The sequence below is a fragment of the Peromyscus maniculatus genome, chromosome 17 (genome assembly GCF_049852395.1).
Source record: "Peromyscus maniculatus bairdii isolate BWxNUB_F1_BW_parent chromosome 17, HU_Pman_BW_mat_3.1, whole genome shotgun sequence".
In the NCBI taxonomy this organism is placed as follows: Eukaryota; Metazoa; Chordata; class Mammalia; order Rodentia; family Cricetidae; genus Peromyscus; species Peromyscus maniculatus.
In genome coordinates, this window is record NC_134868.1 from 17316727 (window position 1) to 17339281 (window position 22555).

Genomic DNA, 22555 nt, shown 5'->3' on the forward strand with positions numbered 1-22555 from the left:
ACTGTCAAGTATCTGGATAGAGGTTGTGCCTTTTCTGGACCCTGGAGTCTGATTTGTACATTTCAAAACTGCTGGATGTGTTAAATGCCCTAATATAAATCTTGATGATCATCTGAGTAACTTGGGATTTGTACCCTTCATCCCCCAAGCCTGTTGAAAGACGAACTTTCTCCTTTGGCTCCCTCTGTTCAGGAAGAGTGTGGCTTTGTGAATCAGAATCCAGATAGCCCTGCCCACTCCCCCTGACCTTTCTTTTTATGCCTTCCCCGAGCAGACATGAGCAGATGCATCACTTTTGTCTACCACCAAGTTTTTTAATTTGAAAGTGGTAATGGAAACATACCTCTGTGGATTTGATCCTTCCCTCAGTTCCTAAGTGACTCTGTCTTGAGCTCTTACCCTTCTAAAACATGTAGGGCAGCAGCCATAGGACAAATTCTCTCTAGTAGGTGTCCTTTCCTAACCATGTCCTTTTCTCAGGAAGTCTGGGACCACTGAAATTTGATGACTATTTCCCAAACCAGGTGAAAAATACCTTTTTGCTTTTAATTGATCCCTTTTGAGGTAACAGCTATTTTTAGCACAGAAAGGGAAGTAGTTATGAGGGAAGCTAACATACATTACCAAATAATGTATCCTATTTTCTTATGACACAAAAGGAATAAAATACCCTTTCTGCAACCCTAATGATTTGAAAGGTCATGTTTCTCTCTGTTCATGACATGTTGTGTGAGCATCTTCACGCTGGCAGTCATCACTTTTCTTGGCATTCTGCAACTTCAGCCCACTAGGATAGGTGCTGTTGGACCAATACTGTACTTGCCACATCACAGCCGGAGAGCATGAGAGCTGAATAACGCAGTCTGTGACCTTGGAACAGAAGGAAGTCAGTGTCAGCATCCTCCTCAAAGCTCAGCATCACTTTGAGGGCAGAGGATCCAGATTCAGATGTTCTCTGGTTCCTCCTTCCATGCTATCAAAACTGTTACCTTGTATTGTTCTTTTGTTTTTCCATGCTAGCCTCGAAAATTCAGTGTTTCTTTCTTCACAAGTAAGTCTTCATACCTGCAATTAATACCATCCTTTCTTGCTTTCGGGGGCAGTTTGCATCATCAGTTACCAGATCCTGTCCTTGCCATGGGCTCCTTCTAATGTCTGAGAAGACACACCAGTGTACTTTGGGAAAAAGTCATGTGTTATTATCACTCTTCTCCAGATGGATGTGGGGCTTTTCCCCCTCCCATTTCTATACATTTCCCAAGTATCCATACTTCTCCTTCTATGTACATAATCCATTCATTACCACTTACCTCATTTTATCTATCTTTATAAGAAACCAACTAAATAAAAGAGAAGAATAAAGTCTGGCTTATTCCAGGCTATACCCCAATGCTAATACACCTTCTAACATTTGTTGGGCACTCAAAAATTATGGACCAAACTGGATTATCTGATATTAATGGTGCTTTTTAAAACTAATTACATTCTCCCAGACATTCAAGTGTTTCCAGTTATAGTCTAGCATGGTGATGGAGGCATCAAGGTGCTAAGTTATAGCTAACATGGGCTACACAGAAAGATCCAGTGTTACAACAAACTGAAGAACCCAGCGCTGCTGCTGCTGGTCCCTCTCTTGGAGACCCTCCAGCACACTCACTATTCTCACCTTTTAATCTCTCTGCCAAAGTCTTGCTCCTCCAAAGCTTACAAACTAACCCACTGCCTTCACTACAGCCTTTTTGTCCAGAATATTGTATCGGATTCTAAAACTCTAGGATCCCAATTCTGACTGGGCACCCTTAGAAAACCAGTCTCAGCCATTCAAAAAAATCTTGAGCAGGGTATACTGTTTGCATTGTCTAAAGTCCTTACCTTGGCATTCAAGGCATGCCAGAAACTGCATCCTGTTGTCTCTAGGCATCCCTCCTATTCCCTGGAGCCAGGCTTTTTCCTTACTAATACCACAGCATCTCTTGTTTTCCTTCCTCAGACTTTAGCTTTAATGTTGGATGTCCTCCTACAACGCTCCCTAACTCAGTCTAAGTTGTGTCCATAATTTAATAGTCGACCTAGATTTCCACTTATTTATGTATTCATTAAGGCCCACAAAGAATTCTAAGGTATAATAGGATCTATTTGAACCCTTATTTTGAAATATGACCGTGTACTTAATTACCTTATTTCATTTTATTAGTTTTAGATAGCTTTATAAGACATTCTCATGTTAAAACTCAAGGAGTAAAAAAGTAAAACACTGGTCTTTTTCCCAATCCTGTTAACCAACCAGGTGACTCCCAGAAACTACCAAATATCATAATTTTTTTATGTATCTTTGTGGAGACATTCCATTAGTAGGCAATAAGAGGTAGTGCTCTCTAGTTTGCTCAGGATTTTGTATCAAACGTCTCTCTCCTCCATAGCTATTTAATATTTTATTTACTCACCATTTCCCATTTACAAAGGCCATATGGCTTGTGTCCTTTATAGAATGTCACACAAACATTTGTTGATGGAATGTCCGATTCTTTCAAGTTTGGAATAAACCACTCAGTGCTGAGATAGACTCTCTGCTACCTTCATCCTCAAGTGAGAAGGATAAAAAGAATAAACAGCAGGTTTTCCAAACACTTCCTCCGTGTAACCATTAAAGGGGAATTAAGGCATGACAAACCACACATGCAGATGTGCATTGTTCCTTCCTGATACTTTAATATGTTCCAGATCCAAGAGCACGTTACTGTTTCCTTTGGTTCTGATACATATACTGATACAAAGATTAACAGAGTCACAGGTTTGTAATGGACGATTCTGTTTCATTTTAGAAATCACCCCCTCCTGAAGCATTCCAAGTTCACTGAAAGTATGTTTGCATTGAAATTTTTCTCATAATTGCGTCCATCTCCATTTCATGTTGGACATATTAGAAATGACATGGCAGCCCACCCACCTTGTCAGTGCTTGCTAAATGTCTTACAGTCCTACGATTATTTTAAATGTGTGTATGAAACTATGAAAATGATAAGACCCCAGGACAATTTTTCATATAAAAATAATATCAAACAGTTAACCCTTGGGAGGAAATACATTTCATTCATGAGTGAACAATTAGCTTAGTCATTCTATTTCAACATATTATATGGTACATAGTACTGTCAATGTTCAGTGTCAAGCTGTTTATCTGGCTAATAGGAATCCAACTAGGTAAGTCAGAGTCCCTCAGAATCTATTAAAGAGACTTTGACTATCAAACTGACTGCCTCAAATTCAGAAAACTAACCTGAAAAGTACCAGGTTTTCCTTTTTCTTCACACTGTGCAAACAAGAACTGGAAGGCATCCTGCATATAAGTCCCTAGAATCGGAACTTTTTTTTTAAGCTGTTGACTTTATGTTTAAACTAACGCCCAAGATTCAAATAGTAATTACAAAGGCGTAGCTTTTCTTAGAAATTAAACATATTTGGAGGAAACTGCTTTTAAAAAACATTGCTTTGGATGACTTTTAAAAATGTAAAAATTTATTTTCTCAGAATTCTGGAAAATATTGGTCTTTTTAGGTTTAGAATTTTAGTAGCTCATTGAACCAGCAGAATTGCAGTTCATGTTGAAGTTCCAGTTTATGTTGTTTTGCTTGATGACCATTTTCTTCTGAATAAACATGCACAAAACTCATTTTCAAAAGTTTACTCTCTAGTCTGTGGGCTTATCACCCAGAGAGTCTCATAAATATAAAATATTCTCATGTGGGGCTGGAAAGATAGCTCAGCAGTTAGAGCACTTAGTGACCTTGCAGGGGGCCAAGGTTCAGTTCTCAGCAGTCACATGGTAGCTCACAATCATCTGTAACTCCAATTCCAGGGGATCTAATGCCCTCTTCTGGCCTCCAAGGACACTAGGCACTCATGAAATACACATGTGTACATGCATGAAGGCACAGCATTCACACGTACGAAATAAGCAAATACTTTTCAGCCAAAACATTTATGTGTAAGTGAATAACATGTGAATTAATAACTTTGATTTGATGAATGAAACTTTCATTTTTAGTTTTTATAGGTTAGGTATATATTACCATAATGGTTAAAATATTTACCAAGAAAACATGAAATATCATCTAACAGGTAAACACGTTACTTCAGTAACATGCCCAGACTTTGGTAACATGGGTTAGCAATACTTTGTCTCAGTTGGCATGATACATAGCTAGGAAGTGAATATCTCCAAATGATGATGCTTGGTTTGTTTGTTTTTGTTTTTTTGCAGTTCCTGTTGAAGTTTATCAGCCACTGAGACCGAGACAGTAGTCATCAAAGACACAGGAAGTAAGGAAAGCAGCAGAGATTCTCTTTTTCTCCCACTATTTCTGGATTGCATGGGGATCATAAAGAGACAAGCAAAACAGCAGAGCAACTTGAGCAGATCACATTTTCGACTAGGAAAATTGTGCCTAAGGTGTTCCATCAGCAAGAAACAAAGAGGGGAATTACTCCTCTCCGCTGATGAACTTCCTCCTGAACAAACCCTTACCTTGTTTGCATTCTGATTTTGACAGTGTAGCAGAAGTACAAAGATGTTTATTCTCAGGGGGTTTGCTCCCCGTGGCACCAGCTTTTGCTAATCCTCTGCAGCCTCAGTTCCTTTGGTTGGTGGCCATCTGGCATGCTGCCTTTGATTTTATGAATAAGGTCTCCAATTGTTTCTGCAGCTGTTATCAGTGCAGCCTGACCTGCTCCAAATGGGGATAACAGGGGAGGGGGGAAATAGCCCCACAACGTGCACGGCATTCCATTCCTGTGGCTCTCTTCCCAGACCGCTCCTTGTGATTTTCCTAGTGTACATTCCTCAATGCAGATGGTGACACAGCCAGACCTTAGTGTAAGAAACACATAAAAGTGAGCTTTTCTCGGGAATCATTGTTTATAACTAGACTTATGAATTATGGATGAAATGTATTAAGTCTCTGCATCTTATACATATTGTTGTTTTCATCCTTGGTCCTTAAAGGTGCTGGTAACTATACAATTTCTTTATGCCTCCAATAAGTTGTTTCTTGTGTCTCTAGTAAGGTTAATATTTGGCATAATGATGTCATATAAAATAATAATTTTTCAAGTTGTGCTCCTAGGAGCCCAGAAGAAGAAAAGAGGAGATGAGAGCAAGGGACAGCGACCTGCTGGTCTCAGTTTCAAGTGCTGAGATAGAAGGGTCTTGAGTTGAGGCCAGTTTGAGTTATGCAGCAAAGCCACAACAGGACATAAGGAGGGTGAAGACATTTCAGTACTATTTTAGAGAATGACTGAATTCACTTACTGCAAAAGGCAGAATCGAGTCAATTCAACACATAGATGATAAGCTAGTGCCATCATTAAAAGCATTTTTATTCTTTCCCCTCCAAATAGATCTCGTTGTAGCAAAGCTTCCTACAGTTTCAGCTTCTAGTCTTCTAGTTAAAAAACACACACAAAACATCCATTTTAGGGCAGCTGTCAAAGGTTGACCCAGGGAGCACATTAAATCACCTTACGAGCTCCTCTCTGGGAATAAATACATCTGCTTGCTCTTGGGTCCTCGTAGGGTCTTGAGAAAGCCTGGGAAGATGTGACAGGGGATGACAGTAATAGAGAAGAAACATGTTTCCTAGGTTATCACTTCAGGAAACTGTAATGCATTCTGGGGCCACTGGTCTAGGTGTGGAGGGGAATTTAAAGATGAGGCAGAAAGGGCAGTGATAGGAAAATCAGACTGAAGGAGAGAGTGAAGAAAAGATGCTTAGCAAGGGGAGGGGACAGGTTGGGACACCACGCTGGGAGGCATTCTCTTCATTTACCCTACTGTTCTTCAATACTATTCCTGCTTCTAAAGCAGCCCAAGTCTTTCTTTTCTATATGAATCCTCTGTCCTTCTGATCCTGGCAAAAATAAAGGTATGTTTTCACTTTTATATCACCACCCTTACCCATAATAACTTCGAAATAATTTTATTCATCTGGAGCTGCCTCTTTCATTCCTCTCTAGGTTCAGCTGGGAAGCTTCTCAAGTATGCATGAAATATGTCGTATATCTTGACTTTCATTGTCTCTATTTTCACATGGAGAGTTACTCAAAATATAATATCATGCTCTATATGTATATTCTCCCCCACAGAGTATTTATTTCACTTCCATAATTTTTAAATGAAAAAAAAAAAAGTCTGTGGAGTCACCTTTTGCATTCTATTAAAGTGAGAATCAAGACTGAGTTATTAATGACTCCTCATGTTCAAATTGTTTCACCCTCGAGCCTGTTCCGGAGGGAATGAATGGGCTTGAAGTATGCCTCTGCTCTCACACAGTGATTTTGTGTTTCTGCTTGAAGAGTTATTCCTAATGATCAATTTGCTGGCAGCTTAGCTTACAAACAGGAAAAAGAAAACAGCAAGACTTTTTCAGCTTGAGATAAGAATGGGAACTAACATGGTGATAAACTAGAATTCTGCCTCGCATTTTCTTAGCAACTGTCCTTGTTCTTGTACATGAAATTTTCAACAGTACATAATATTGCCATGGGATCCTTAACAGTTGGCAAAATGCTTTGATGTGCAATTTCCGGTTTCTGCAGTCTGTGATCTCTGCCTGCCTTCAGACCAGGGTGACTGATATCCAAGATGCCACTATGACTGAGAACACAACTCCAGCTCATTTTTTTTTCAGTAGGCAACTCCATGGGAGGTGACTAGGATGCACCCACAGATCTGCATGGCCCTGGATCAGGACATGTGTTCTACTCCATGAGGCAAGGTCAAGACAGGGGACACACTGCACCTTCTGCAAGGAAGAGGCTTCTGATTTGTCCATCACACTATGAAAAAAAGTCTGAAGTGCAAATACCTTTCACACCGCTCAGCACTTTGGAGGAGGCTGGCAAGGATGGATGCCTTGCTGAGCTCTGGGTTCCTTTGATGATCAAATAAAAGGATCCCAGCTCCCTGATGCTTGAAGCTCTGCTCTATCCAGTTTCTCCCGTGGGAGGCCAGAGGAAGCCCTAGGAAACTTCTGAGGACTCACTCACTCTGAGCTACCAGTTCCTGCTGGTCTACAGGTAGGGAAGGTCCAGGCAGCCTGTTGGTGTCTTTTGGGATCCATTTTCTAAAGCTTTATTTATACAAATTACTTTCTTCTTCCTTTCATTAAGCAACTAGGATTTCTTTTCTTTTCTCTCTGTATGAGCCAAGAACACATTCAATATGCGAAGAACCAATCCACCTTGGTGTGCTTATTTATTTCTATTTCTGATGAGACAGGTTCAATACAATGAGTGAAGTCAGAAAAAAGCAGCTAGTGGTGGGTGGTTTTTTTTTTTTTTTGCGTTTATGTGATTATCCTTTGTGAATCATTTTTAATTATTTTCTTTATCAGGGGATAGACGATAAGTTGGAATCTTTGTGCTCAGCAGGAGAAAGGCAGCTGAAAGAAAGTCCCAACAAAAGTCTCACACTCGGCAGACTTCCTCACCCCTGGGCTCAAGCCACAACTTCCTCTGTGAAGAGACTTGCAGTTGAGATAGTGAAACCCTTCCAGCAAAAATCAGCTAAGTCCTGGGGAACCCCCGACAGCCCTGACCACCATTCAGTTCATTCTGATTCTCACTCAGGCTCATCCAACTTCCCTAGATCAGAGTGAGAGGAAGGATCCCAGGTAGGGAGGGTCCAGATTCCAGGCTGGTAGAAGGAAAACCTGCTCCCTCCCTCGGGAAAGGACATCTTGAGGTTTGCTTGGTAACAGTGAAAACTCAGAAGACTAAAAATCCTTTAGCGGACACTGACATTAAAAACGCTGAATGGGAGAGCCCTTGGTTGACGAGCAGCACCCTTTGAAGGAGGCATGAAGCACCCTCCTTTGGACCTCCAGATCCTGCAGATGAAAATCGGCTCTGAGAAGCAAAGGGAGTGAGGGTATTGTTGTCGTCTGTTATTAGGCACGTTAGTGGTCTTATGGAAAAGCTGGTATGTTTGTGTGTCGGGGGTGGGGTGGAGTAATCAAAACTGCACCCATGAAGCTCATGGATGAGGAGAGAAAAGCTTCAGCGAGGTGGCCAGTGTTGTGTCCAACAAACGCTTCTCCTAAAAATCACATCCTCTTAGTGCCAGCCTCAAAAGAGTCCTAATATAAGCCTGAGCCACTTACTTAAACCAGCATTTGTAGGTGCGCGCACGCATGTGTGTGCGTGTGTTTCAACAATCGTGCCTCCAATGCCTCAAACCGGAAGCACTAAATAAAGATTAGTAAAGGGAATGATGGGATGTCAGAATCTCACTACATAATGGAAAAGGGCGTTTACTAGCTAAAGAAAGAAAGGAACAAATTTAAAATGCTCTTTACCCCACAGTTTGGGGGCAAACTGTCCACTGATGATGAAAATAAACAGTACCCAGCGTTTTCAACTACTCCTCATAATAAAGAGAAGCGGAGTCCTATGTGGATGGGGGTTCAAGATTGCAGAGTGCTTTTAAGGAGTCTTTTTTTTTTTTTTTTTTTTAAGGTTCTGGAGAAAAGAGAGATCCTGAGACACGGGGTTCAGTTGGGAGGTGGAACAAACATTACTTCCCCAGTATCAAATTTATAAAGGAAAATCTGCGGAACTTTCAAACTCCAGTCCAAGTAGAGAGCCCTCCTGAGACTCAAAACCCAACTGTTAGGTGGTTTTGGGAGTGGATGCAGAAGGACCACACTAACTCCGCTCAGCACCCCGGGTGCTGAGGAAATGGAAGCCCCAGGGTCGAACGTGAAAGTTCTCTGGAGGCTCCTAGACTTGCGGCGCAGCACAGTGGGAAACTCTGGTGTCGGGTCCCAAAGCGGAGTCACTGTCTTCACACCCTCTGACTCGGCTACTGACAGAGGCCATGTGCGCAACTGCCGTAAATGTATATAAAAGCATCCCTCCAAGGCGTTGGTTCCTTCTGTTCTTGGAATGCTTTTTTTTTGGCATTTTCCCGGTGTCTTCGGAATTCGAAGTACGTTTTCCTCTTTACTTCAGACAGGATTCTAAGTGTGAACTAGATGGTGCAATTCCCACCACCCTACTTCTTGGCCCCCATGCGCCTCATGGGCAGCCTGGGAAGCCCTGCAAAATTCGCCCCAGCAAGGAGACGGGTTATTTTAACCGCCCAGGCAAGTGTTCTGTGGAAGGTGGTTGGACCAAACGAGAAAATGCTGCCGCGCCTAGCTCCAGCAGGTCACCTGGAGAGTGCTGGGTCTTGGAGTGCCAGTTTCTATCGCTGGGCAGCATAACCAAGTTCAAGGAACCGCCCCTACGCGTTGCCTCCTCCAGCAACATTTTGAGAATGTATCCTAAGAGGGGGATGAGGCAGAGCCAATGAGGATGGGAGGGGGCCGGCCAGGGGAGAAGCCCCTGGGAACGGGAAAGAGGAGTCTGCTGACTTAGGGCTCCAGGCTTTGATTTTAAGCGGCAGTGAACCGGGGTAGCTTGACACTCCACCCCCTGCCTATGGCTCAGCTTGATCCTGGAGCTAGTTAGGGCGTTAAACGGGTACGCGGGTGGGGCAATTCATTAGGCAAGAAATGGATTAGTTGTTTATTATCTATAAACATTCCAACCACAGCAACGGATCATAAAACCGCGGAAGGGCCTGTAAAGGGAAGGAGCGAGGAAGCCTCCATGTGGGCAGCGCGGATTTGGCGATTGTTCCCGTGTGATAAAGGGTCCATTAGAGAGGGAGAGGCCGGGAAGGGGAAATGATTTCCTAGGCTGGGAGTCACGATTTCTCTAAGCTGCATGGGGGTGGACACCAATGTTGGGGTGAGTTGGTAGGAGATGATGAGAGAACGGACAAAAGATTGGAAGGCCGCGGTGGGGCCATTAGCAAGGCTCATGCAATAAAAGCTACGAATTAAATGAGGAGAGCAATTTAGTCTTCAGGTTCTTGGCGAAATCCTCAGAAACCATGAAAGCAGCCCAATAAGATTTTATGGAGGAAAAGAAGTTTAAAACCAACATCTCTCTGATGGCAGACGTGCTGTGGAGGGCTGGCTTTTTAAAGTTTTCGTTCAGAATAGAAAGTTTTTAAGAGGAGTTAATCTCAAACAATTAAATACTTTTTAAAGTATAAAAGGAATATATATATGTACATATATAAAATATATGCATATATTAACAAATGGCTTTTTTTGTTTCCTCAGCTGTTTCTTGAAACAGGATTTAAACTCTCCTTGCCTATTTAACATTTTACTTACTCTGTCAGAAACAGTGAAGACTTTATTTCTATTGGTTTCTAAGCAACTGCTGAGTATACTTTCAATCGAATTCAGAACCTCTTAGAAATCATTGGTAACTTTATTCGTGCAATTTCAGCAGTGTATTATTTTAAATGTTTAGGAATGACAGTTTTATAAAATGGTGTTACATAACAGAGGTTTCTTAGTTCTCAAATTTTAAAAACTCATTAAACAGAACATGCCATAAGGGACATGCTTCATAGACGATCAATTATAAAACATAATAATAGACATAGAACAACTCAGAAATCAGGATGAAGGGTTGCCAGCACACCCAGAAAGTCCTCCTCATACAACAGATTAAAAAATGTTTTTAATCTGCTAATAATAATCATACTTGGGGAGATGTTGATATTGAAATAATTACTCCAGTTCCTGAATTCCTTTTGGGTACCAAAATCTTCTTGAAAATAAAAACAAAACTGCTTTGGGTATCCCGAAGAGAGAACAAAAAGTGGCCTCCACATTCGTAACCCAGCCCCCACCTTTCCTTATTCCACACTGAGAGACATAACAAACAAACCATTACATGTTGAAAAACACATCTGAAAACAGAGAGGTCACGTGCTGCCAGTCCTGGGGAACATTAGCTGGTGTTTGGAAAGAGTTGACAGTTGAAGGTTGAGGTTTCTCTCTTTTTTTTTCTGCTCAGAACAGGAAGGGAAGAAGGGAGGGGGGGAAGAGGAGGGGAGGGAGAAAAAGGAGGGAGAGAGAGAGAAAGAAAAAGGTTAGAATGGGATGGGGGGGATTTACAAGGTACAGCCTTGCAAAAATAAATTATCTGAAGGATACCAACTTTCTATTCTAGATTCCAACACACACATACGCACCTAGGCACACAGATACAAGTACAGACACTAAAATAATATGAAATGACTGGAATTTGCATTGGTTCAAAATATGGAGAGGAGTGGGCTTTTGTTTGTTATCACAAAACAACTAAAAAAAATAATCATAGTAACATCAAACTCCGGCTTCCTCAAGGGGAAGATTGTTGGACAAAGGTGGGTTGCCTTGCCAGTAGCTTCAGGGAAGGTGAAAGTCGATGGCCTGACCATTGCTTAAAAGCTCCAGGATCCCTTAGCCCAGCTAATCCGCTAAAGGCGGAATGCTTCTAATCATGGACTCAGTTGGGTGCAAGTAGCCCACCTCGCAGTATCTGTTGCCCTCTGAGATCCCTCTTATCTTGAATTTGGGAGGCAGACATTCCTTGAGCCCACACTGGAAACTGTCATATTGAAATTTGGATTGGAAAAGGACACTAACAATAAATAGTGACTCCTTCATGGCCTGTTCAGATCTTGATGTCTCCAAAACATAATGCATTTCCGAGGCGGGCGGGCGGGTGGGGGGGGGGGTGCGGAGGGAAGGACCAGGGAGTGAGAGATGGCCGAAAGATATTTGGGATTAGACAGAACTTTGTACAACCTTGAGCATGTCGTTTTAACCTGGAAGAGCTCAGCTTTCCCGAGGCACCTAACTATGTCTGCTAATAAGCTCCTGCATTCTTTGATTGTAGGACAATGATGAAATCATCATTAAGAGATATCGCAGGTTACTTGAGCCTCGCCCTTGGCTTGTCTGGTAAAAGTGTGTATGTGGGTCTGTCTGCCTGTGGAAGTATTCGTAGTAAAGATTACGTGCTGGGAAGTTTCTAGCCGAGACACCCTTCTTCCCCCCCTCCCGCCCCCCCCCGCAGTTAACCGCCCTATGGTGGGGTGGCTCTGAATCCACTATCGGCGCTGACAATGACTCTTGCGTGTGTGACACAAGTGGATTGCACACCTGGTTTGTCAGACTCTTGCGAACAGCGCGGGACTTCACTCTCAGACCAGTGGACCAGTCTACACCCCCACCCCACCCCTGCCGCCGCGCTTTCCAGTCCCAGGCCTCAGGGATCTCAGGTCTTTCTGCTCTGTTGGACCCACTTTCACTGCTCACCCCCCGCCCCCCCAAACCCCTCAGGTCAACTGTAACCATGCCCACTTCCGCCAGGCCCGCAGGCTCCTAGAGGCGTTTGCAAGAGTCGAGTGCCCAACACTGCGTTGCAGGCGGGACAGAGCTCCCGTGCAGCTAAGGCAAAAATCACAGCCCCTTGCAGTAGGAACAACCCGCTCCGAAGTTGAACGAGAATAGCCTAGGCAATGGGAAAGGAAAGGGCTCTTTGCCTTGGGGAAGAATTATTCCTAATCATTTAAGATGCACTCTCCCGGAGAACCCAGGCAGTGGCCGTGGCCATCGCAGTACCTGTAAAAAGCCAGAAGCCAAATTACGCAGCCACCCAGCCTCTAGGAGAGTGGGTGAGAACTAACTTGATGCTTGCAGGTAATTTCGGGTCTGTTTCTCAATGCATCATTTTTAAAAAAATATCCTTTTTCTTTTTAAAAACTATTTTCAAACAAAAACGCAAGCAGGTCCGAATTGCTGGCCTGAAATGCAGGCCTTGAGACCTAATGCAGACTGCGATGCAGGGAGGGGAGGGGGTGGGAGTGGGGGTGGGGGCTAGCAGTAGACCCTGAGTACCAAGGTCCTGTAGATCTGAGATAAAGATGTTTAGTAGGGGGGCATTTAGGGCAGAGATAAGGCCCTGGGATCTTGGAGGAATTTAGCCTGGCTTCAATGCTTCAGCAGGCAGCCTTATTTTAATATCGCCTCAGATCTCACCTGGAAGACGGAATGGTCCCAAGAGGGAGGTGGAAAAGACACTTCGCGGCCCCACCCCCCAGGCTTAGCAGCAAAGATGTTAAGGAGGAAATACATCAAAGGCCGGAGCGAAAAAAGTTAGGGGGACACCCTGCTTAACTCATAAATAATAATGCAAATGTACCTGAGTCATTCTTATTGTCCAGAATTCCTGGCACTATGCTTGAAATATTGGCGTCAGATATGGACTACGCCTCGTGCCAGAACACTGTTAATGTAAAAGGGAAAACAAGGAAAGCCAACATGAATGCCACTTTAAATAACCCTATCCAAGGGCTTAAATTTAGTGTGTTGGTTACAATTAAGAAATTACATTTAATAATTAGTTTTCTTCTTCACTTTACATCTTTTTATCCTATGCCGATGACACTTGGCTATTCAGATTACTTTATTGAAAAAAAATGACTTCAAATGAAAAAGAGTATCTGACTTTTAAACATGCTCTAATTTTGAAACAAAAATGTTTTGAACCACCTGGTGTCCACACAACACAGTACAAATAAAATTATACTTCAGAAACGAACAGAATTCATTTTCTAATATAAAGACTGACTCCAGTCTAACCAGGAAGGACTAGATAACTCTGTGCTAAGCAATGTTTTCGTTGTCATTCTCAAGCATGAGTGGATTAGTTTTAAAAAAAAAAATCACATTTGCAGAAATTATTGAACACTGGAAGAAAACAAGTGGCCGTAATCTTCCTGGTAAACTATAAATGCATTTCACATTTTGCCATAGGAAACTGTCACTTACATACTATACGCTGTCCCGCTCACTCATGTCACAGAGGCAATGTATGTCAAGTTAAAACTAGAGGAGAACGTCAAAGTTAACTCCCCTTGCTTACTATGCATGACTTATGTGGGAAAATGTTAAGAATCCTCCAAGGATTCACACAGGAAAATTGTAGAAGTTAGCAAACGGCAATCCAACAAGCCAAATCTCTAACGCTTCAGGACGATTTTCAAACAGCTAATTCCTTTAGATTGTAAATTGATGCATCTTAGGCAACATAATTCATTTGCAAATTTTCCATTTTATAGCAAAATGGGAGCAAATAATATCACTGGTCTTTATTTATTTATTTTTCTTGTAAAAGCCACCATTAAGAGGCTTTTTTGTGTGCTTAAACAGCAAATATTGAGATTTACAATATAAAGAAACTAGCTATTTGAAAATCTTCCTGAAGCGTTAGAGATTTATTTGACTTGTTGGATTGCCATTTGCTAACTTCTATAATTTTCATGTGTGAATATTTAGAGGATTCTTAACATTTTCCCTCATAAGTCTTGCTTATTAAGCAGGACAAGTTAACTTTGACGTTCTTATCTAGTTTTAACTTGACATACATTGCCTCCGTGACATGAGTGAGTGAAACAGCATTTTGTCCCTGTGGTGAAAAAAATTATAAGGACCGATAAACCATAGCAGTAGAAAGGCGAGACTTTCTGAGCAATGATGTTTCAAAAAATGTTCATGGAAAATTTTGATCAGACTACCCGTATAAAGTGTGCTCCTTTATAGTAAATATTAATGGTGGGATCATAGAGTTAGTGCTAGCATTGTTCTTACCCAAGAATTTTTGAACGACAGTGTTCAAAATCTTCCCCCCCCACACACACACACTTCGCATCCCTGCTGCAACAGGAGCAATACTCACATTAAAATAGTCACTAATCTTATGAAAAGAAAGCAATGTTTTAATCTCTTACCTGAAAGGCTCTTGTCACTGTGAGAGGAACTGAGACTGTCACTCTTCTGTGTTGTCTATTACAGTCCTGGCTTCTGTACCGCATTGCGTTTGTGAAGGATGAAATAACCATGTATAACTATAGCCTCCAGGGATCCTTATGAAAATGATATGTAGCTGGTTCAAATAAACGCTGTAGACCTTGACCTGGGAATCCAGTTGAGAAAACAAATTACCTCGCATATGCTAAAACACAATTAAAATGTTATTCTAAACTGGTTTTTGTGTGTATACTATTTTGTATGTGCATATTAATTCTATATTCAATCACCAAGATACATGTATGGAATCACACACAGTACTTATGGAAATATCACATGAACTTTTTTTTTAAGTGTAGCAAACATTGACTTTGAATGCAATCGCATGTAACTTCCATCTTCAAATACCTTCCAAAATGGCATATTTTTCTTAACAACACATTTTAGGCCCAGAGTTTTGGTGAATGCTTTTAATCCTAACTCCTGGAAGGCTGAGGCAGGAGAATTGAAAACTTATTATCAGCCTTAGATTCACATCGCAAACTCATGCTCTTGTGCAGTCTCTCCCTCCCTCCCTCCCTCCCTCCCTCCCTCCCTCCCTCCCTCCCTCCCTCCCTCCCTCTCTTTCTCCCTCCCTCCCTCCCTCTGTCTCTCAAATTGAACTCAGGGTCTTGCAGACACTAGACAAGTATACTTTCACAAGGTGGCACCCCATCCCCCCCACAGCCCTCCCAAGGTCATAATCTTTTTTTTTTTCTTCCAAGTTTACACTATTTTTAACTTCTTCACAGCTGACACTGCTGGCATTTACAATTTGGCTATACACAAATGGCTACATCTTCTATTGACGCCACCAAAATAAAGTCTGTCCCTCACTGAGGATTTTAATATTTATTTGCAATTGTATTTGCATTTGTTCAAAACAACTAGCTCTGTGGAGGGGATCAATTATTTGAAGCACAAACCAGTTTTATAGAGATACTATAAAGCGCTGGAGAGATGGTGAAGCGCTAAGGGGCTTCAGGTCTCTTAGAGGATCCCACCCAGTTCAGTCCTCAGCACCCTTGTCACCGGCCTTACAACTGCGGGTAAAACTCCAGCTCCAAAGGAATCTAATGCAGCCCTCTTCTGGCCTCTACAGGTATTGCACACATGCAAACATAACCTAAAAAAAATAAAAAAGAACACATACATTGTTTTAGCTAATGAAAATGAGGTTTGCATCTTAATATATTGCTATGGTATGGCATCATCAATCTAATTGTAAGTTGAGCTGGCAGCAAGATGAGTAATGTCTTTGAGGGTATGATTGGCATCCTGCCGCCATATCCCATGTGGATGTATGCTTTGCAGACTCCAGAGTGGAAATTTTTCCTCAATAGAACTTTGAGACAGATCACTCAGTATTTTTTTTTCAGCCTAAATATATTAGGCGTTAAAGCTTAATCTTATGTTTTATTTTTAAAGGATCATACTCAAAATAAAGTCTCAAAAATAAAAATGTTAGAATAACTATTTAAAAGTACAATGATGATTTCGATTTTTTTTTATCTTTGCTTTGAGAGAGTTTCACTATGCATCCAGGCTTTTCTGGAACTCACTATGTAGTTCAGACTGGCCTCCTCCTGCCTCAGCACCAGTTTCCTGAATCCTGGGGGTTTATGCATAGACTGCCGTTTTGATTTTTCTATGTCATTCACAATTTAGGCTCATTAACTGAGCACAAACTGATCTTTTCAAAAAGTTAAAAAGAATAAAAACATGTTATTTCATATGCATATATGTTCTTTTTTAAAAGAAGGTTAAAGCCAGCATGGGGTTTATGCCCATAATCCCAGAACCCTAGGAGCGGGAACTTAATTAAGTTACCTATATTATCTGTATATATGGAGCCATAAGGACACTTCCTATTCCTAATAAGGGATATCACATAGTCACTAACATGCTAATATAGACCTCACCATTTACTTTAGAAACAATTCAGGAATCCCCTCTCAGTTTATGAAACACATTTTTATCAACATAACTTTGAGACTGTAATTTCAATTACACTGCCCATCAGAACAATCTTTAAATAAAGTATACCTCCAGTCGCCATCCTGACTGCTAACAGTTTGGCACTATTCTGGGAGCAACAGTGAACAAAACAAGCAAAAGACCTGCTGGAGGTAGAGTTGGGCAACCTTTTCAACATCCATGAAATGAATCCCTGGGGGAAGAAAATCTGTAGTTCTTGAAATAGCCACTAGGTGGCAGAGTGTGGCGATACCGATAGCACTCTGTAGAAGAAAATTTGGTGCAGTCGCTTACTGTAAAACTGTTTAGCATATTTTGTTGCAACTGTCTCTCCTCTAGCAATACAGTTAATAACTAACAACCACAGTAGATCAAGTTCTCTGTTTTACAAAGCATCCCCAGCTAGGCACTGGTCTGTTCAGAAGGAAGAGAGCTAGCTGCCTCCATTCAAAGGCTTGCCTGCAAGCTTAAAATAAGTAATTCATCTTTTTTCTTCCTCACATTTCTTTGTACTCCAGATGGACAAATTATAGAAAGGGTCTGAACATCTGAATTTATACAGAGCCAACCAAGATTTTGCTCAATTTTATTCTAATTTACATAAATATATTTAGCTATCCCACTTTGGTCTGTTAATTTGGGAGGCTAGTGTCCAAATGCACATTTTAGAATAGTATCCTTGGGGACAAGTACTAAACACAGGCACCAATAGAAACACATGCATAATGTACATATTCAGCTAGGTCTTAAGCCCTTACAGTGCACAATTAAATTGCTTCTTTAGTCAGACTCCTATGGAACAGAACTGAGATATTTTTCCCAAATGAAATTGGACCTTTATTTATTCTTACATCTATCATAGAGATTTAAAAAAGGAAAGAAAGAAAGCCACTTTGTCTTCTCTAATAAATAGTTTGTACAAAATACAGAAATAATTTGCAATCATTTAAATGCAGAGTCTGATGAGGTTCCCTGTGCATTGACCGTATGAGATCCACATTCTTGTTTTTAGGTCAAGTGTTCTTTAATTTTAAAAGGGAGACGTTAGAGATGATTAATACTGCTGTGTTTGAATACGTCATATCCAGGTGACTATGGTCCTTTTCTAAGGATGTAAATGGGTTTTATCTTTTGGCATTAGTGTTGGAGACAAAACTCAGGGTCTCACACATCTTACACTTTCTAGGCAAGCATACTGTATTGGGCTACATTCCTCCTCCTCCTCCTCCTCTTCCTCCTCCTCTTCTTCTTCCTCCCCCTTCCTTCCTTTCTAGAATATTGCTACATAAACCAAGTCAGCTTCAAACTTGCTGTCCTCCTGCCTCAACTTACCCTCTTTAAGTGTTAGAATTACAGGTGCCCTTCATCATACCCAGCTATAGTTGTTTTATTAACTATTTGAATTATCTTTTTGCAGCACCTCCATCCACACAATCACCTTATGAAATGTAGTAACCACTGAAATATAATTCAAATAAATAGTTTTCTGGACAAAAAATGTTGATACTGTACCACATATTAAACATAAAATCTCTTTCATTTCTGTGCATGTATTTTCTTCTTACTCTCAAGATTGCCACTGTAACTGACATTACAATAAATCCCAACTTCTAATCCTAACCCTAACGCTGAGATGTACATTTACTTATGAGAAAATAAGTCTCCATCTTCAGAAAGGCTTTGTCCTTTGCAGAAAAAAAAAATACAGCTCTCTTCAGAATATCTAGTAAATGCTAAGTGAGTTATGAAATGAAAGCTATTAGCCAAATAACAATGAAAGAGTAAGCTTCATGTTATCTACAATTCTTATTTCAAAATCATTGTCAATTAAGTATGAGATTTCTGAAACCCCTATAGTAATGACATTTTTTTTCCTACAGGAAACTACTGATGAAACACATTTCCAAAATGAAAGTTTCTGTCTCAAGCCAGGGCTGAGCTATGAGGCATGATACAAATGGTCCCAGCATCACAGGATGGTTTTTTTTTTTGTTTTTGTTTTTTTAAATCATGGATTCCAACTGAAAAACAACTTAAGGATGTTTTTGATTGAAAACAAATTTTGAACCCTGTGTGCATTGCATCCAACATGCCTCCACCTCAAAGTGTTTAAACTTTTATTATTGCATTTATCACATTGTATTACAGTCAAGAGTATCATGACCATACATCCTTAGTTTATGCCTGTTCTGCTGAAGTTCCATCTGGTTTAGCATTTTTATGCTCTCAAAAGTGTCCTGGCTTGGACAATAAACCCCATAGTTCCCTAGTTACAAGGCAGGTGCCTGGTGGAGAGGCTAAGACTCACTGTGGTGGTCTCAAGCTGATTGTGGGTCTGTGTGACAGATTACTGATGGTGCCTGGAGATGTCTAGCTGGTTTGTATACAGAGAAAGACTTGGGAGAAATGTAGGCCAAGGGTCGGAGGCAGAGTCAGTGGAGGTATCCCTAAGGTTGTCAAGGACTGTGGCTAAGCCCATACTGAGAAGGTTCACCATCCCATTTCTAAAAACAGAACACATTGAAGATCGTAAGTACTAGAGATAACAGCATCTGTTATTATTATTATTATTATTATTAATTATTATTATTATTATTTTATGGCATTGGTGCCTTGCCTTCATGTATGTCTGTGTGAAGGTGTTGGATCCCCTGGAACTGGAGTTACAGACAGTTATGAGCCGCCATGTGGATAATGGGAATGGGGAATGGAACCCAGGTTCTCTGGAAGAACAGCCAATGCTCTTAACAGCTGAGCCATCTCTCCAGCCCCAGTACCTGTTATTTTAAAGCCTTGTCTTTGTAGCCCAGACTGGCCTCAAGCTCCCTATCTCACTTGTCCCAGTCTCCAGAGTGCTGGGGCTCCAGTGTGGCTTCTTTATGGTTGTGACTCTAAGTATTAGGCAACTGCACCTTGGTGAAGCAATCAAGAGCAACAAAACACTCTAGAAGAAGACATGCAACTCTGAAGCATTTCCACGGGCTCCGAGATGTTCCGGGCTGAGGTTGAACTTGGAGTGGAATTGTGCATGTCGTAGTCATCAAAGTAAGATTCAATTCGGGCTAGTATGATTGGTTTTGAGTATTTTGAGTACAAAATCAGTTACAGTATATTAACTAAAAACAAATATTCTTACCTATCTTTTGAGACAGGATCCCACACAGCCCAGGCTAGCCTTGAACTCAACATGTAGTTGCTGATGACCTGAAGTTTTGACTCTCTGGCCTTCCAACAAGTGATGGACTACAGGCATGTGCTATCATGTCCTACTTGCCTATTTTTTTTAATTAAAGTTTTCGAATTTATTTGGAGGTTGGGTGCGTAGACTTGCACATGATAAGCACATAATCTTTCATGATATTTCACTTAACTGTGTCCCATCTTGTTTTCTGAGGTGGTTGTTTGGTATTTTTGTTGGTTTGTTTGTTTTTGTTGGTTTGTTTGTTTGCTCAGAGCACAGCCTCATGGAGTCCAGCCTGGCCTAGAACTCACTGTGCAGCTGCAGATAATCTTGAATTTCCGATGTTCCCGATCTGCCTCCAGGTAGTGAGATGCAGTCATAAAAGCTGTACATAATAAAATAGTCACACATGGGGTTTCTATGCATATGACTTGCCCTAATCATTCATCGTTTGTTTAGGTAAAAATGTTCAAAATGTTTTTTTCTAGCTTTCTGAAATATGTGATAAATTACCAATACTTGGACCATGAACTGATTTAAAAAAAAAAAAATGGTATCAGAACTCCTCATGTACTGGTGAGGACACAGACTGGCAAAAGGAAACATTCCTGAACACAGTGACTTGGAATTGAGTTTTAAATATATTTTGTGAAAGATTTTTTTTTTAATTCACTTATTTGACAATATGTGTGAGTATGTACCCATGCATGTGGGCACATCAGTGTGGAAATCAGAGGGCAAACGTCCAGAGACTTTCTTGCCTTCTACCTTGTTGAGAAAAGGTTTCTTTGTTATTCTCCTCACTCTGGGTACTCCTGGCCAGCTGGCCTGAATGCTTCCAGCTGAGTCTTCCATTCCTGCTTCCCACCTTGCTGCAGCAAGACTGAAGATACAGATTTACACCACCCACTGACTCTGGCTTTTCGTGTGGGTTGTGGTACCTGAAAAATGAGTCATCAGGCTTCTGCGGCTATCTCTTCACCTGAGCCAGCTGCCCACCGCCAAGATACTTTAAATTAATACAGGATGCTCAAGACATGTAAATAAAGTACTTTGATGTTTCAGGACGCTTCTCAACATCAGTTTTGCTCTTTTAATGAGTCCTTATTTACACCTGAATACGTGCCCTGTGCTGTGCTAAATATGTATGATGATATCAGACTACACTTCAAATTCCGTGGTTTCTCTACTGGCGTATGGCAAGTATTCCCTCAAATGTGTGTCTTTACCTTTATCTCCCACCTGAATACTAGATTATTGTGGAATTTTTTCTTTTTTTATTTTATAAAAAATTTAATTTTACATATCAACCACGGATTCCTCTGTCCTCCCTCCTCCCACCCACACCCACCTTCCCCCCAATTCACCCCTCATTTCCATCTCCTCCAAGGCAAGGTCTCCCCTGGGGATTCAGCTCAGCCTGGTAGATTCAACTGAGGCAGGTCCAGTCCCACCCTCCCTGCATCAAGGCTGAGCAAAGTGTCTCAGCATAGGTCCTAGGTTCCAAAAAGCCAGCTCATGCACTAAGGACAGGTCCCGGTCCCACTGCCTGGGGGCCTCCTAATAGTTCAAGCTAATCAACTGTCTCGCTTATCCAGAGGGCCTGATCCAGTTCCATGGGGGCTCCTCAGCTATTGGTTCATAGTTCATGCATTTCCACTAATTTGGCTATTTGTCCCTGGGCTTTTTTCCAATCATGGTCTCGATATCTCTTGCTCATAGAATCCCTCCTCTCTCTCACCGATTGGACTCCTGGAGCTCCACCTGGGGCTTGGCTGTGGAAATTTGAATGAGAAATGTCTCCCACAGTCCTGGTCGTTTTAACAAACACCTGGCTCCCTGGCTCCCAGTTAGTGGCCCTACTGTGGAGGCTTAGCTGCTGTAGCCTTGCTGGGGGAAGTCCATCACTGGAGGAAAGCTTAGAGACGTAAAGGTCTCCGGCCCTTCAGTCCGCCCCCCGCCCCCCCCCCCCCCCCCCCGCCTCTGCTTCCGGCTGGTGGTTGAGTATGCGAACTCCCAGCTTCCCGCTCCTGCCACCCTACTTGATGCTGGCTGCAACGCTTGCTCCACTCCACTCCTGTGGAAACGTACGCCTCTGGAACTGTAAGCCAAATAGACCCTCCCTTCTCTAAGTTGTCTTAGTTACGGTGTTTTGTCACAACCACAGAGAAGTAACTAATGCAATAGCGGTCATCACCGTTACGGAATTGTCATCTCTGTGCGTTAACCAAGTGAAACTGACCGCGTCGTCTTTTGTGCTAATGTTCCCTCCTCCCCCCCCACCACCACCACATGACTGTCACCTTCTTCTCAGCCCAAGGAAACGTGGCTTCTCTTCACTGGTCACCTTCTGATGGCAACACTTTCAGCCCACATTGAGGGAACATTTTCCCTCTCATCTTTGTGTCCAACAGCCAGTGAGACCCCAAGATGGTGTGCTTGAAAAGTGTCTCTCGAATCCTTTTCTATCTCTTCTTCTCCATTGACGTTGCTCAAGTTCATGCTTCAATTCTATTTCACTTGCATAATCATAAGCACATAATTATAAATCTGCATTGAGTTCCGTAGAATTTATTTTATTGCCTTTCGGCTTTACGTTTTGTATTGGCATTAGGAGGGATTGAAAACAGACCAGGAAGGACACATTTTGTTGTAC

The 22555-nt window shown here is 41.6% G+C and overlaps 1 long non-coding RNA gene across 1 annotated transcript; it reads right to left on the reverse strand.

Annotated features, from left to right (window-relative positions):
- Nucleotides 1–677: 677 nt before the first annotated feature.
- Nucleotides 678–21980, reverse strand: LOC121823543 (uncharacterized). The gene is made up of 10 exons (XR_006065057.2): nt 21942–21980; nt 19855–20284; nt 15668–15867; nt 14684–14868; nt 13096–13179; nt 10792–10912; nt 4526–4867; nt 2445–2581; nt 990–1176; nt 678–870 (listed from the first exon to the last, which is right to left on the reverse strand). It is a non-coding gene; the product is annotated as an uncharacterized LOC121823543 (long non-coding RNA).
- Nucleotides 21981–22555: the final 575 nt, after the last annotated feature.